This window comes from Panthera pardus, unplaced genomic scaffold (assembly GCF_024362965.1).
Source record: "Panthera pardus isolate Hobbes unplaced genomic scaffold, ASM2436296v1 HiC_scaffold_13, whole genome shotgun sequence".
NCBI classification, from domain to species: domain Eukaryota; kingdom Metazoa; phylum Chordata; class Mammalia; order Carnivora; family Felidae; genus Panthera; species Panthera pardus.
In genome coordinates, this window is record NW_026526688.1 from 87,427,494 (window position 1) to 87,445,392 (window position 17,899).

General features: G+C 35.8%; 1 long non-coding RNA gene across 1 annotated transcript; it reads left to right on the plus strand.

The window, feature by feature from the left end:
- The first annotated feature begins 3,839 nt into the window (after positions 1–3,839).
- On the plus strand, positions 3,840–13,322 carry LOC109249365 (uncharacterized). The gene is made up of 3 exons (XR_002072540.2): positions 3,840–4,131; positions 6,215–6,381; positions 10,955–13,322. It is a non-coding gene; the product is annotated as an uncharacterized LOC109249365 (long non-coding RNA).
- The last annotated feature ends 4,577 nt before the right edge of the window (positions 13,323–17,899 follow it).

Below are 17,899 nucleotides of genomic sequence, written 5' to 3' on the forward strand. Positions count from 1 at the left end.
ATTTGCAAGGTCAGGACCGCTTGAACAGCTCCCCTCAAATTGTTGGATTCTTTTTTTTTTTTATTAAGCAGAAATAAAATTAAGCGGTTATATCTTCAAAGAATAAAACACCTTAAAGTTCAGTGGTGGGATTTTAAGGAGAAATTTAATTAAGGTTCATGGATTTTGTCATGTTGCATGTAGCTTTTGGCTTTCCAAAATGTATTAGACACGGCGTGAGTGTAACACACCTCTGTGTGTTTTGCTGTAGATGTTGATGCGAATGGCTGCTCTTTGATGCTAGCACCATGGAATTTAGATATAAACATTTGATAAAAGCTAAATTCCCAGTGTCCTCACAACCCTTTGATGCCTCACCAGGAAGTGAATGAGATCCTTTGGTTCCAGGCAGGGATGCTAAGTAGGGCGACTACTCCACTTTGCCTGAAGAATTCTATTAGATTAGATTTTAGGGCCATCTCTTTTGGAAGTCCATTGGTTATTGTGGCTCATTTTAAATTCAATAACCCATCTCCCAGGCTGCCAAAAAGGAGGTAGGGTCTCTTGGGGTTGTTAACAGTGACCACGCAGAACCCCGGTGTGTGTGTCTGGAGGGAGAGCACAAACATTATCTGTGAGAATGATAACAGCTCTTCTTTGGTGAGGAAGAACAATTAGGGCTGCGTCTGCACTGGGCTCTCCACATGTATTTCCGAGTAGTCCTTACAAAAGTGCTATGAGGTAGGTGTTTATATGACTTCTGTCCTCGTCTTCCTGTAGTCTATTACTAACACAGCAGCCAGAGTGATCCTATTCAAATATGGGTCAGCTCATGTCACTCCTCTGCTCAGAACCTTCCAGCAGCTTCCTGTCTCTCACAATCAAAGCCAAAGCCCTTGCTGTAACTTTCAAGTCCTGTGATTTTTTGCCTCCCCTTTACCTCTCTGACTTCATCCTCGCTCCCTCCATGCATGTTGCTCCATAAACGACCCTGGCCCTGTGCTTCTTTCTTGAAAATCCTGCCTCAGGGTTTTCATACTTTTTGTCCCTTCTGCTTGGAATTGTCACTTCCAAGATGGTCATGTGGGTAGCAGCCCACTTTCTTCAGGTTTTTGCTTGAAAGTCACCTTCTCACCGAGGACTTCCCTAGCAATCCTGACTAAAATTTCACCAAACGTCTCTATCATCCAACATTTCCTAACTTCCCTTCCAACTTTAACTTTTTATTTTTTTGGCATCTCTTTTGCTTACTTGCTTTGTTGATTGAAATGTAAGCCCCACAAAGGCAAAGATTTTTCTCTGTTTTCTAACCATGCACCCTACAATCTCATACCCAGCAACTAGGCAACTAGAACATTACCTGGACCACAGGAAATACACAGTAGGTATTTACCGAAAGCTGAATAATTTTAGTCTTTCTTTAAAAAAATTTTTTTTTTACATTTATTTGTTTTTGAGAGACAGAGCCTGTGTGGGGGAGGGGCAGAGAGAGAGGGAGACACAGAATCCGAAACAGGCTCCAGGCTCTGAGCCATCAGCACAGAGCCTGATGTGGGGCTCGAACTCACGAACTGTGAGATCATGACCTGAGCTGAAGTCGGATGCTCAACTGACTGAGCCACTCAGGTGCCCCTGAATAATTTTAGTCATCACATATTTATTCAGCATTTACTAAAAGCCAGGCATTATGCCTGACACTTGATGAACCAGAAAGACAAGATCTCTAACCTTATAGAATTTAAAATCAAGGGGCACCTGGGTGTCTCAGTTGGTTAAGTGTCCGACTTCGGCCCAGGTCATGATCTCCTGGTTTGTGAGTCTGAGCCCTGTGTTTGCACTGACAGCTCAGAGCCTGGAGCCTGCTTCAGATTCTGTGTCTCCCTCTCTCTCTCTGCCTCTCCCCCACTCGTGCTCTCAGTCTCTCAAAAATAAATAAACGTTTAAAAATTAAAAAAAAAAACATAAAATCAAGAGAGAAAAGAAACAATTAAGCAAGTGCTCATTTTATACATGTGGATTCTAAGTTTCGCAGAAATTAGTGAAATTCTCCAATGTCCATTTTCCTTAACTGGCACAGCTGGGGGAAACTCCCAGGAATTAAAAATTACAATGTCAGCTGTCTTTCCTTTATGCTGTGCTGCAATTGACATACTTTTTTTTTTTCTTTTTTTTACACACATTACTAATTGCACACATTTTGTGTACTCACAGTGCCCTTCACTGAGCAGGAACTTTGTTGCTGTTTGCATCTATTGGGATTGTTCTCAAAGGTATTAAGGATTATCATTAGATGAAGCTCATCAATCATTATTATTGTGGATAAGCTTCATTTGATCTGCCCTTCAAGAACATCAAAATAAGAATAACAACTATTTCATCTCACTTGTTCTAAATAAAGAAAAAAAAATCCTATAGCCTCTAATAGGCATAGGACGTTGTGAAAACATTGCCAAGTGGTTCACACTAGGAATTCTTTTTGAAGAGGTGATATTGGCTATTAAATTTCAGTTTTATGTAGTAATTATAAATTTTTAAGTTTGATATATTTGATCAGAATAAATACTTAAAATGGAGACCTATCTAGAAGTCAATTTTCACTGTTAACCCAAATTTTGTTAGGTTAGGGATTTTCACTGAGAAAGCAAACTTTTCAAAAACATAACTTTATGTATGTTTTTTGAGAAAAGAAATTAAACCTTTTAAACAACAACAAGACATTGCTTGATGCTCTATCTCAGGAGACAATTATATGTGTCAGTCTGCAAATATGGAGGAGATCTCTACATTTGGAAATATGTCACATCTCACAGGAAAGGCTTATCACCTCCACTGCCATTTGATGCTATAGTCTCAAAGCCAAGGCTTTGCTGTCTTTAATAACAGGTAACAAAAGCTGCTGTTGAAATAAGTTCTACCAGATTCATGCTGTACTTTATAGAATGCAAAACGGCTTGACGTTAGTAAGATCCTTGTCCTTTTCATACCTTGAAATTTTTGGTGAAAATGAATGTGAATGGAACATGGTTATCTCTTTCATTTCTTTAATCCTTTCAACTTCACCCTTGGTGAGGAGGGATATTTTAGTGTATAAATGCCATGAGCATTAACAGGAGATGACCTTGTTTTTATTTTTTGTCAGTGTTAAGCTCCAAAGAAGAAAGAGTCACTGTACTCCTCTGGCAGGAACTAGAAGAGATCAAAGGACTAGCTGCTGGATAAAGCCTGGACCCTGGAGGAGAGAAAGAGAGTGGGAGCTAGGGAACCAAGGGAAAGGGACTTCCAGCTGACCCTCCAGATGTCCCGAGCCATACATGCAGTATCTTACATCAAAGACATTACATATGTTGTATTAGGTATTACACTGTCCTTGGGTTCCTAGTAAAGACATAGTTATCACATGACATGAAAGTTATGTGCATTTCTCAAACACCTGAAAGACAAATGCTTTGGTATAACCAGGATACTACTGCATCTAAAATGAAGGTATGAAGAAAGGATTATTTCATATGATTTTCCCCAAATCATGGTAGTTCCATGGAAAGTAATGGGAGAATTGTAGAGGTTTATAGATGGGCTAAAATGTCCACCCCAATCTTCTTCAATGTCGCCAGTGCCGGCATAGAAAATACAAATGCCTAACTCAATGTTGTGATAGGTGTGCACAGAGTGAAGTGCCCAGCCCTTGCTTTCATAGCTCTATCCAGAGATGGGACAGTCAGGGTCACCTCTTTTCTAGCTGAAGGAAAGCATAACAGCATATTTTAGTCCTTGAAAACTAGTCAGATGGTTGGTATGTTGCTTTTGGAATGAAAGTCTTCGAAGTCTTCTGAATAAGAGAACATAATCTCTCATTATGCAATCTTACAAGTTCCAAGAAAACATAACACCAAATTTTAAAAGTTATATTTTTAAAAGAGATAAGACATTCCAAGTTGGGTTCCAAATCATTTCAAGTGGCCAACTTTGGCTACAGAGAATGGAAAATTGGACTTTTTGAAAATGTTTGAAAATATGAATAAATGGGCTCTGAGAGGAGGATTGGTTTTGTCACACTTATTTCAGTTTCCCTGAAGTTAGGTCTTTTCTGCTCATTTCCAGTTTTGTTAGATATTCTGGTTCAGTGAGACTATGGCGTATCTGAATTCTGTATAGGTAAGTTCTTTCTATACCACTTGAGGTTAATTAGGTTAGTGTACGTATTTTTCCATTAATTTATTGGAAATAAATTTTAACCCGGCATATAACAATAAGATACCTAAGTGGCATTTACAGGATTCTCAGCAGAACTGAGATTATAACCACTTGGAGAAGTCAGTCATGCTAAAAAGTATTCAAAGCACCTGTTTTCTGGAATAGTCTATGTCCAACATTTTCATCATTGTGTACTCATCTAAGTATTTTCAATAATTTATAAATCTGAAGTCTGCAGTCATCCTGCCCCTAAAACAGTTGCTGATGTTCACAAAACAACCCACTGCTACCTGTACAGTAGAATCATGAGGTGGAGTTTACACTCCCTCTTATTGGTCTGGATGGATGTTAATACTTCCATTACTTTACATATAGATTACTCCGCAACTGAACAGGATGGAGAAAGGGGAGCCATTCTACATATTGGAAGCTTCATTTGACAGTCATAATGGAGATGCTGATGGTGACAATGCTCTCAACATTCTTCCTCATAATACCCAGATGGAGGCAAACTTAAGAAACTCTCCAACTCTCTGATGAATGAGGTCTTTAAACAAATGAAAAATAAGAAAGCATCTGGAAATGATATCATCCCTGCCAAATTTTCATGCTGGAGACAAAGTTAACTCATGTAATGTCTCTGTATTCTCCTCTTGAGATACAAGAATAAAAGAGAAAATGGGATATGGCTCCAGGGAGGTGGAGATCCTGAGTTTTATGTGATGATATACATCCAATGGCAGGATGTGTATCTGAAGCAGCTGCAGAGCATATGTTTTAGATAAAAGAGAGTTTTCATAAACCAACATCCATGAGAAAACTCTCATTTCTGGTTTGGAAAGAGAATAAGTTCATTTCTTAAAGGGGGGTATTTTGACATGGAGATTTCACTTCACTCTCTGCAAGGAACTTCTGTTTCATCTAGTCCCTAAAGCTTTTCTTAGAAAGTACCGTATAAATGTACTTCACTCTGCTTTTAGACGTTTTAGTTGTGGAAAGAAGCTCATCAATGGCTTAGTGACTGGGAATGAATCTGAAGTCTCCTGCTTTAGAACATATCCTTATTTAATTTCTGAGTGATGAATAGCATTTTTGAAACTGTAGAAACTACTTTGTATACTTTCTATTTGTTAGCAGATTTGAGAAGAGCCTGACTTACTGGGAGCACACAGAATTTAAAATCAGAAAACCTAAGCAGAAATGATATTTTTACCATTTTCTGATAAGTTATTGAGGCCTCTGTTTTATGATCTCCAAATCGATGTATTAATAACACTGACAAGGGCTTTGTTACAGTAATACACTATCACAGTGCCAATCAGTCCCACTCCTTCCTCCCAGTAGCTACTTTAAAAACGTGTTCTGTTCCCTTTTCTATAGTACTCTAAAATTGTAAAGCGTGTTTTCTTTTGGCAAAGCGCTTTATAATTATGGTTGTCTTAATATATGTCTGATAGGTAAGTGTATTAGTCAGCTAAAACCTCTAGGGAACTCTTTTCCTCTGAATCAGGTTGGGATTTATATGTGAAACTTGAAATCTTGGCAGTATATGGATCTACCGATCATTGTTTTGATGCAACTTCCCTTGATGCTTTATCTTTTAATTTGTAGACCAAGGAGAGTAGAGAATATATGAGTATCTCAATTCTGGTAAATATTCAGCTTTAGCAATCGCTGTTAGTTTTTGAGAGTCTCATCCCCATTTGCTCAGGGGTAAACTTAATCTCATGCAAAGGTGACTACCATCTAAGTCTCTGAAATATATCCTTCAGTGATTTCTTGTATTCCTGGAATCATAGACACAGAATGACAGAGTGGAAGAAAATTTAAAGAGAGCCCACACCAATACCAATGATTTGTTAATGACATGGTGGGTTCAGAGGCATGAAGGGTCTGTGCAAAACGTCACAAGTGGCACGGCCCCATGAATTCTTGGAGTGAATGTCTACAGCATGTGTGTTGCCGTAACAGCAATAGGAATGAGTTAGTAGATGTCAAGTTATTCGATATTATGTTTATATTAAGGATTTTCTTTCCTTTCAAGTTCCAGGTTTGGCCTTGAGGACTCTTAATTTCTGAGGAGAAGGACCAGGCAGCTGCTAGAATTCTAGTTGGTATGACTGTCACATCCACACTCCTCCACATTCCTATGCCAAGAAGTGGAAAAAATATATACAAAGAATGAGAGGCAGCCTGAGAGAAGAAAATTAAGTACTTGACTAGTTTTTCCTTCTCTCTCTCTAAGCCAATAATTATTGATTGAATCATTCATGTCTTAAATCATTCATGACTGTAATGCTGTGGCAGCCTACGTAAGCAAACCAAAATCTAAGCCTACAAATGCTTCAAGGTTACAAAATCAAAACGCTAGAAACGACCGATCACAAATAGCCAACTAGGCTTTAAACTATAGCCAATCAATAATTTCCTTGGTTTGCTTCTGACTTTTCTCGATAAAAACCTTTCCTCCCCCCACCACCTCCTGTTAGGTGGAGAATTCCTAACCCCTTCCAGTTTGGCACTGCTGATTGAAATAGATTTTTGTTCAAATAAAGTCTTAAAATTACAACAACGAGAAGAATGATGTGAAGACGTGTCTCAGAAATAGACAGAAGATAATGGAAACACTGGTTTTGAGTCAGAAGACCTGAGTTTGAAGTCCAGCTCTAGAGCATATATAATCCCAGGTGGCCCCTTAAGTACCCTTAGACTCTGACCTGCAGTTTCTCCCAATTTTTACTGGAGATTTTTATTTTTACTTTTATTTCTGATATTCTCTACCTCTGTATCCCTGTCTCTGACTCCCTCCCTTTGATCATTCTAGAATAGAGGCTATAATTTTGGGACTTGTTGATTCTTTTCTATTTTATTTTCAGATTTCAAAACTATTTATTGATCCTACTCTTATTTTTATCTCCTTACTTCTACTCTTTTGGTGTTATTTTTCTAATTTTTTAAGTTAGATATTTAGATAATTAATATTTTCAACTTTCGTTTTTAGGTACCAAGTTAGATACCTAAGTTATTAATTTTCAGCCTTCTATCTTTTCTAACATATGTACATTAGACTTTAAATTTTCCTTGGTATTATTTTCATTGACTCCACAAGTTTAGACATGCTGTGTTTTCATTTTCATTCTTCATATTTTTTACAAAATTTTCAACAGCTAATATATGCATAATTTATAAATTAAAACTATGGAATAAGATGCAGACTGAGGATCTGGTGCCTACCTTCCCTACTCACTCCATTCCCCAGCTTTTTGTGAGTTATGACTCCTATTAGTTATTCATGGATTCTTTAAAATTTTTTTTAATATTTATTTATTTTTGAGAGAGAGAGAAAGACATAGTGCAAGCAGGGGAGGGGCAGAGAGAGAGAGGGAGACACAGAATCTGAAGCAGGCTCCAGGCTCTGAGCTGTCAGCACAGAGCCCGATGAGGGGCTCAGAACTCACAAACCGCCATATCATGACCTGAGCCGAAGTCAGATGCTTAACCGACTGAGCCACCCAGGCGCCCCTAAAATCTTACTTTTCTTAGAGCAGTCTTAGGCTTGCAACAAAATTGAGAGTAAGGTACATAGATTTCCCATAATCTCCCTCCCCACACTCTTGCACAGCCTTACCAACATCATATTACCGTATTACCAACATCACTTATCAAAATGGTACATTCTTTCACAAGGATGAACCTACATCAATCCATCATAATCACCCAAAGTCTGTACTGTACCTTAGGGTTCACTTTTGCTTTCGTACATTCTATGAGTTTGGACAAATGTAACGTGGCACCCCTTATCGTAACACAACATTTTTCTCTGCCTTAAAAAGCCACGGTCCTCCACTTATTTATCTCCCACTCTTCACCCCTGGTAACCACTGATATTTTTGTTGTCTCCATAGTTTTTTTGCTTTTTCCAGAATGTCATATAGTTGGAATAAAATAGTAGGTACCCTTTTCAGATTGGCTTCTTTCACTTAGCAATATGCATGTAAGATCCTCCCATTTCTTTTTTTTTTTTTAATGTTTATTTATTTTTGACAGAGAGAAAGAGACAGAGTGTGAGCGGGGGAGGGGCAGAGAGAGAGGGAGACACAGAATCCGAAGCAGGCTCCAGGCTCTGAGCTGTCAGCAGAGCCCAATGTGGGGCTCCAATCCACAAACTGCGATGTCATGACCTGAGCCTAAGCCGGACACTTAACTGACTGAGCCACCCAGGCGCCCCGCTCCATGTTTTTTTGTGCCTTGATAGCTTATTTCTTTTTAGCACTGAATGATATTCCATTGTCCGGAAGTACCACAGTTTATCCATTCACCTACTGTAACACATCTTGGGAAATTAGGAATAAACCTGCTATAAACATCCATGTGCAGGTTTTTGTGTGAACATAAGTTTTCAGCTCCTTTGGGCAAATACCAAGGAGCACAACTGCTGGATTAAATAGAACTAAGTTAGTTTTTATAAGAAACTGCCAGGCTATCTCCTAAAGTGGCTGCATCATTTTGCATACCCACCATCAATGGATGAGAGTTTTTGTTGCTCCACATTCTTGCCAACACTTGGTGTTGTCAGTGTTGCAAATTTTGGCCGTTCTCATAGGTGTGTAGTGGTATCTCATTTAATTTGCATTTTCCTGATGACAAATGCTGTGGAGCCTCCTTTCATATGCTTATTTCCCACCTGCACATATTTGGTGAGGTGTCTCTCTCAAGGTGTTTGGCCCAATTTTTAATTGAGGTTTTTGTTTCCTTATTGTTGAGTTTTAAGAGGTTTTTAAAATATATTTTAGATAGCACTCTTTTATCAGATGTATATTTTGCAAATATTTTCTCCCAGTCTGTAGTTTGTCTTCTAATTCTTTTCTATTGTCTTTCATAGAGTGGAAATTTGTAATTTTAAGGAAGTCCAGCTTATCAATTCTCTCTTTCATGTCTTTAGTGCTATATCTAAATAGTCATCCCCATACCCAAGGTCATCTAGATGTCTTCCTATGTTATCTTCTAGGAGTCTTATAGTTCTGCATTTTACATGTAGGTCTATAATCAATTTTGAGTTAATTTTTATAAAGGGTGTAAAGTCTGTGTCTAATTCCTCTCTCTCTCTCTCTTTCTTTCTTTCTATCTTTTTTTTTCCTTTGTACATAGAAAAATATCTGGCTGTTCCAGCATCATTTGTTGAAGAGACTATCTTTGCATTTTTTGTCAAAGATCAGTTCACTATATTTATGGTGATCTATTTTGGGCTCTCTACTCTGTTCTATTGATCTATTTGTCTATTGTTTCACCAATAACTCACTCTCTTAATTACTGAGGTTTTATAGTAAGTCTAGAAGTTGAGTAGTCTCAGTCCTTCAACTTTTTTCTTTTTTATATTGGATGGGCTACCTAGATCTTTTGCCTCTCCAGAAAAGCATTAGTTTGTTGTTATCCATAAAATAACTTGCTGTGATTTTGACCAGGATTATGCTGAATCTATAGATAAATTTGGGAAGAAATGACATTTGACAATATTAAGTTTTTCCATCTTTGAATATGGAATTTCTTTCCAATTATTTAGTTCTTTGATTTTGTTCACAAGAGTTTTATAGTCTTGCTCATATATATCTTGTACATATTTTGTTAGATTTATATAGAAGTTTTTATTTTGGGGGATGCTAATATAAATGGTATTATGTTTTTAATTTCATATTCCGGATATTCATTGTTAGTATATAGGAAAGCAATCAACTTTTATATATTAACCTTGTATCCTGCCATCTTGCTATAATCACTTATTCATTCCAGATTTTTGTTGATTCCTTTGGAATTTTTTACACAATTGTGTTATCTGTGAACAAAGACAATTTTATATCTTCTTTCTTAATCTGGATACCTTTTACTGCTCTTTCTTCCCTCCTTGCATTAGCAAGGGCATCCAAGGTGATATAGAAAAGGAGAAAAGGAGTGGTGAGAGGGTCTATTGTTTGTTTTTTTTATGTAAATATGAGCAGATCTGAATACCTTTTCTTAATTTCCCTTTTTCTTACACAAAAGGGAACATATACTGTATACTTCCTTTCCTTGTTCTAGACACTGTGCCCTATTGATAGAAAGTGTCCTAGAGCCTCAAGGAGGGCACTTGTTGGGATGAGCACAGGGTGTTATATATAAGTGATGAATCACTAAAATCTACTCCTGAAATCATTTACACTATACATTAACTAACGTGGATTTAAATAAAATTAAAAAAGTAAAAGAGCACCTAAGGAAGAAGATTCTTGTCAAAAATGAGTGGGAAGACGTATAGGGTCCCAATAATTTGGCAAACTAGTTAAAATTAAACTTTTAGTTATAAACTTGCTTGAACATACTTTATAAACAATGGATTAAATCTTAATTGTTAAAAAAAAAAAGTGTCCTAGAAATTTCATTCTTATGATGGCTACAAAATATTCCATTGTGAGCAAGAAACAAAAATTGTTTCTCTAGTATTCTATTGAGGGACAGGCATTATTTCCTCTCTGTTGCTATTGTAGTCATTGTTGTAATGAATAACTTTGCATATGTCATTTTGTACATAGCATAGATGTATGCTAAGAGAAATTCCCAGGAAAGAATTGCTGGGCCAATGAATAGATGTATATCTATTTTGATTAGCATTATCAAATTGCCATCCATAGGGGAATTGTTTCGTACTATCACCATCAGAGTATGAGAACGTCTATTTCCTAATAGTTTTATCACCAGGCTAGAGTTTTAGAATTTCTGAAGATTGAAATATACTCTTAAAATTTTTTTTTAGATAGATGGTGGGGAGAAGCAGATGGAGAGGGAGAGATCTTAAGCAGTCTCCAAGATCAGTGCCGGGCTCAACATGGGGCTTGATCTCACGACCCCTGAGATCATGACCTGAGCCGAAATCAAGAATCAGGCACTGAACTAACTGAGCCATCCAGGTGCCCTGAAATATACTGTTAATATTTATTAAAAGTTCTTGTTCTTTGGGCATTTAGAAGTGTTTAATTTCCCAATATATATGGATATTTGTTTTTCACATGTTTATTGGTTACTGATTTCTAATTTGATTGCATTTTTAGTCAGCAAACATGATCTATATTATGCCATTTCTTTGAAAATTGTTAAGACTTGCTTTCTGGACAAGCACGTGGTCAACATTTGTAGATGTTTCATTTGTGCTTAAGAAGAATGTATGTTCTGTAATTGTTGGGTTTGGAGTTCTCTCTCTGTCCAATTAGATCACGCTTGTTACTTCTCCTATTCAAATATTTTATATCTTTTTTTGACTTTTTTTCATCTGCTTGACTTATTATTGAGAGATGAGTGTTGAAATCTTCTATTACAACAGTAGATTTCTCAATTTCAGCCACTAGTTCTATCATTTTTATATTGTAAGGCAATTATTTTAGGTACATCTTTCTATTGTTTAATAATACGTTTTGCATTAAAAATATTTTAAAAATATAAGTAAAAATGTAAAAACTACAAAAACACACAGAATAAACATTGCTTTCATGTAATTATACCACTCCAAAGTAACTGCTACTTATTTAATATGATGATGTGTTTCTCTTTCTGTATCTTTGTAATGATATTTATTATATAGAGAGACCCATAGGCAAGGAGGCATTCATGCTCCACTATCCCAAGTGAAGAATTTCCAGGCAAGTGATTTGTTCAGCCCCTTAGTACAGATGTGGATGCTCTTCCCTCTCATCCCATTGGATGTTCAGAAGTCACTTTGGTTTTATTTTGATCATAATGAATGCTAAAAGAAAATATTCTTATAGAGTAGAACTGACAAGAGTTGATGATGGAGTAGTTGGTAGGGGTGTGAAAAATAAGAATCTGAGAAAACATCTAGATTTTTGTTAGAAATGGCAGTGCTATTTACCAGGACAAAGAACCCATGAGAGAAACAGGTTTACAGAGGTTGTAAATTAAGAATTCTGTTTTGGATATATTAACTTTAAGATTCCTATTGGATATTCTAGTGGAGATAACAAGCAGACAGTTGGATTATGTAAATATTGGTTTCAGGGAAGAAATATATATGGATACATAATTTCAGGAGTCATTAGTATAGAAACAATATTAAGTCCATGGGGATAGATGAAATCACCTATAAAGAACAAATACTTGGCGTATGGCATTGAAGTTAGGATTAAAAAAAAAAGGCAAGAAAAGAAACCAGCACAGGAGACTCAGAGATGAAGCCAATCGAGTAGTAGATAAGTCAGAAGGGTATAGATACCAGAGAAGAGCTCTAAATAGGAGAAGATACAAATGATCGTTTAAACTTTATGAATGTGGGGGTGGGAATTAGTATCTGAATCAAGGGGATAGGATTCACTGCATCCAGAGAGAAAGGCATATCTTTGATTGCTAGAGGAAAGGAAAAGGGGAGAAGTGAGTGTAGATACAGATAATGTTGTAGATTTGGGAGAAGAAATTTTGCTTTATGATTTCTTTTTTTAATTTTATTATTATTATTTTTTTCTGTGAAGTAGAAGATGAGGTTAGCTAGAGGAAGGATAGGTTGGGGAAATGGTTGTTAGAGTTTTGATGATAGTGGAGAAAACACTACCAGAAAGATTATGCCAATTTGTATTCCATTTATGGTACAAGAATGTCTATTACATCTACCGTTGTCAACATTGGGTATTATCATTAAAAAAATAAGTAAACTTCTCATTTAAATGGGATTAAAATGATACTGTATTTGAAACAGAGTTCATTTCTTTGCTTACTAATAAGAGAGAACATTTTTTAAACTGGGGGGTTTTATATATATACTTATAAAATATATAACTATTTAAAATGTATATGAAGGGTATTAGCCCTCTGCCTGCTCTATATGTTTCAAATATTTTCACATTTTGTTTCCTGATTTTAATTTTGTTCAAGGTGCTTATTAGAGAATACAAATGTTTTTAAATTTTTGTGTATTTTTAAATTATTTATCATAGCTCTTTGGGATATTCTCCAATTTATGCTTAGAAAGAACTGTCCCCTCGTAAGAACAGATACATTCATCTATAACTTCCTGAAATTCTTGATGACTTTATTTTTTATGTATAAACATTATATCTATCCTAGACTTATCTGGAAATAAAATGTGATGTATTGCTTTAACTTTATTTTTCTCATAAATTGCCAAATGGTTGTCTCAATATGACTTATTGAATGATATATTTTCTTCCACTAAGTTAAATTAATAAAATTAATATTTGTGGAATAATTGTTGTTGGCAGGCTTTGTGCCAAATACTTTATAGACATTGTCTCATCTATCTTCAGAACAAACTCTTTAGTTGTAATATTATTGCACCCATTATAAAGTAAAAGACAGAGGCTACAGTTGGGGAGTCCCCAAGACTCCCTTAGTTTCAGTGATAGACTAGAAGCACTCACAGACCTTATAAAAGCTGTTAGACACATGGTGATGGTTTCTTCCAGAAAAGGGAAGGGGAAAGTAAGGTAGAATTCAGAAGATGCCAGGTACAAACTTTAAGCTATCCCCCTGCATGGAGTCATATGGGCAGAGTTTGTTTCTCCCAGCAATGCCTGTGTGGCAACATGCGTGGTGCCAGAGAATCTCACCTGAGCCTCGGTGTTTAGGGTTCTTATTCAGAGTCAATCATGTAGATAAAGCTGACTTCCTACACAGCTGACCTTACTTTCCAGCCCCTCCAGAGGTCAAGTTGATACTGCATGACCCAAGGCCCCCACCATAAATCACATAGTTAACATAGATTATTTGGCATGGCCCCAAATCTTCAAGTAAGCCAAGACACTCTTACCAGGCAGGACATCTCACAGAGTAACTTCTAGAAGCTGGGCAAGGTAAATCCTATATTGTCCTGAGACTTAGAAAAGGAAAGGACTTTCCTTTGGGTAATCCAACCAACTTGCAGTGGAATCAGAATTTAAATCTGGGCCTTTTCGAGTTCTAGAACCTGAGGTCTTAGTCACTAGAATTTATAACTTTCATAACATAATAAAGCGATTGCTGAGAAGGGAAGAGCTAAGGGCCATTTTAGTAGGTGAAGTAAATGATTAGGCACTAGGATTAGATGTTTGGGGGGTGATTTTTGTTTTTGTTTGGTTTTGTTTTGTTTTTGGTATGTGCTGCTTTCTCATGTAGCTAGGTCACCAGTTTTATCATTTACTAAATTTCAATAAATAATTATCTCTTTAGTTTTAATATTCTGTTCATTGTCATCACTATTTGTTCTTGTGCAAACCCATACTGCCTTAATTGTTATAACTTTGAGGTATGCTTTAGTATCTGATGGAGTAAGTCAGCAGCTCCCTTCTCTTTTTACCCCTAAAATTTCTCACCAATTTTCATCCATTTATTTTCTAACATCTCAGAATCATTTTCTTAATGTCCAATTTCTTTGGGATTTCATTTTAATTATATACTGCTCATTGATGAATCTGGGGAAAGCTCAGATATTTACATTATGGCTTCTTTCAATCCAGAAAAAATAATATTTATTTATTTATTTATTTATTTATTTATTTATTAAGTTTATTTATTTATTTTGAGAGAGAGAAAGCATGAGTCAGGGAAGGGCAGAGAAAGAGGGAGGAAGAGAGAATCCCAAGCAGGCCCTGCACTGTCAGCACTGAGCCCCATGTGGGGCTTGAACTCATGAACTGTGAGATCATGATCTGAGCCAAAGTTGGACGTTTAACCAACTGAGCCATCCAGGCACCCCGATATTTATTTTTGTTTATATAAAACTTGTTTAAATAATTTCAGCAAGGTTTTATACTGTCTAATGCAATTTTTATTAATTTCATTCCTTCATAATTCACTTTTTTATTGTGAATATTTTGAACTGTACTGGGGGCAGTGACTTTGAGTTGATGCCCAGAATGCAGTCTCCCCTTCTTCTTTAAAAGAACTTTTGATTTTTAGTTGGACACATGGTCACCTTGAATAAAGATATTTCTCAGCCCCCTTTGGCATTAGTTGTAGCCATGTGAGCAAGTTGTGACCAATGGCATATAAGCAGACATATTTTGTGTGACTTCTGGGCAGCGGTTCTATAAGGGAAGGTATATTTCTTTGTTTCTTCCTTCTTTCTGACTGGAATTCAATGATTCCTAGATGCAGGAGCCACGAGGATATTCCCTAGTGAAGGCAGAGTAGAAAGCTCCAAGAAGCCGACTCCCTAATGATTTTGTAGAATTGCCATCTACCTCCATATCCTTTACATGAGAGAATAATCTTTGCATATTTAAGCCGTTGTTTATTGCAGTTGTTTTAGCATTTGGAGCAAAACACAACTGCTATAGTGTTTTTCCTTTTTCTTTTTTTGCTCAGGTTTTTAAGTTAATTTTGCTGAGTTTTATATGTTGAGCAATAAAGCCACATGCAAATAAAATAACTTTTTCTTCTCCTTTGCAGTCTATACCTCATTAGCTAGAAATTTCAGAACGATGCTATGTAAGAATGACAAAAGAGGCATTCTTCTCTTATTCTTGACTTTAACGGGAATTCTGTTGCAGTTTTATTATTAAGTATGGTGTTCGCTGTGGAGATTCTTCAAATTTAAAAGGGGGATAATAATATCTATTTTATAGAATTATTACAAAGGTCAAATGCACTAATAAATATAAAAATGCCATGTAACTGTTGAAAGCTATACCACATTTGGCATAAAGATGCAGTCAGCAAATATTTTCAGTGTTAGTGTTTTTAATAATTAATAACTTTAATGCCATGAAGAAAAGAATTGGGTACTCCATAAAATATCTCTTTGGTGCCACTGTACAGAAATAAGCTGGGTCTAATGGATCATTAAAAAGCTTTTTATGTCTTAATATTAGGGCCAAAAATTAGAAAAGAAATAGCTGCTCCCCATTACAAAGAAAAGTGATAAATAGAGATTGAAGTTTTGAAAAGAAATAATAATTTCAAAGTAGGGATAGTTCTCAAGGAATGAGACTTATGTTTGGAAAGTATTCTTAACTCTGTTTTATGAGGTTGATTGATGGATGGTCAATTTACCTCAGTTACCAACCAAAGTATTAGGTCACTGCATATGTAATTTAGTCCTAAAGAAAGTTCTTCATATGTTCTTCCTCCCACAACTGCCCTCAGAACATGTCCATTGTGGATTTACATAGGTCCTTTCACCTTGTCACGTTTCCAGTCTGTTCTTAGAGAAATTAGTTCTGTGTAGTTGCTATTTTTTTTTTTTTTTGTGGAAGCAAGGTGTGACTTTACTTAAAAAAGTCTTTTGCTGTACCTCAAAAATGTTCTTTTTGTTTTTAATGTTCCATAGCAGATATGCTCCTTTTAAAATTAGTCCATTTTGCTCCTTGCAATTAGTTCCAGAAAAGATCTGTGAGGGGACAAATTAAATCTGTTGACTTAAAATACCTTTTGGTTGTTACCCATTGATCTCAACTCTGAAGTAGCTGAAACCTATGATATGGCAGCCTGACATTTAATACATTGGATATAATTTAAGCTTAATAACACTATATATTGTTTTGCTTTTCTTAATGAGAAAAATACTTAACTTTAAAATACTATATATAAAAACCTTTGATAAGTTAAATATAGAACTACCCTATGATTCAGCAATTGCACTACTAGGCATTTACCCAAAGGATACAAAAATAGTGATTTGAAGGGATACATTCACCCCAGTATTTATAGCAGCATTATCAACAATAGCCAAATTATGGAAAGAGCCTAAATGTCCACCCACTGATGAATAAAGAAAATGTGGTATATATACAATGGAATGTTAGTCAATGGAAAGGGTGAAATCTTGCCATTTGCAATGACATGGATAGATCTACAGTGTATTATGCTAAGCAAAATCAATCAATCAGAGAAAGACAAATACCATATGATTTCACTTCTATGTGGAATTTAAGAAACAAAACAAATATACAGGGGGGGAAAGAGAGGAAAACCAAGAAACCAACTCAACTATACAGAACAAATTGATGATTTCCAGAGACAAGGTGGGCAGGGTGGTGGCAGTGGTAATGGGTTAAGTAGGTGACGGAAAGTTAGGATGGCACTTGTGATGAGCACCGGGTGTTATACATAAGTGTTGAATCACTAAATTCTACACCCGAAACTAATATTACACTGTCTGTTATTTAAATAAAAACTTAGAAGAAAAAAAAAAGACTTGTCCCAAGTTCCCCATTAAAGAAATAAATTTTCTTATATATGGGTAACATAAAATAAAACAAAATAAAATAAAAGTGTTTTATTATATACATACAAAAGTAAAATTTGAGATAATTATCTGGAAAATTAAAACAAAGTAAATCAATCAATAAGTGAAATACCCAAGTGGAATTTTTCATGTTGCCTATATGAATTCTTCTCTTTTTAATTTTCTGAATAACCATCCCCCAAAATGTGTTTATTATAATATTCATCTAACATCAACATTTACTAAATATCTATTAAGCACCTTGGACTATGACATATGCTGATAATAATAATAAACATTAATATAAGTTTTTATAGGCTTCCTTCTTTTATATGATTTCATTATCATAGAAATCATTTGATGTAGGAAAAAAATACCACATCTGAGAAAACTGAGACACAGAGAGCTAGAGCATTTTATAGAGCACATCACATCAGATCAGTCCTATGACTTCTAATTTGAACCCAGAATTTCTGGCTATAATTTTAGAAATTTCCTTTAATCTTTACCTGCCTTTATCATTTGACTTCA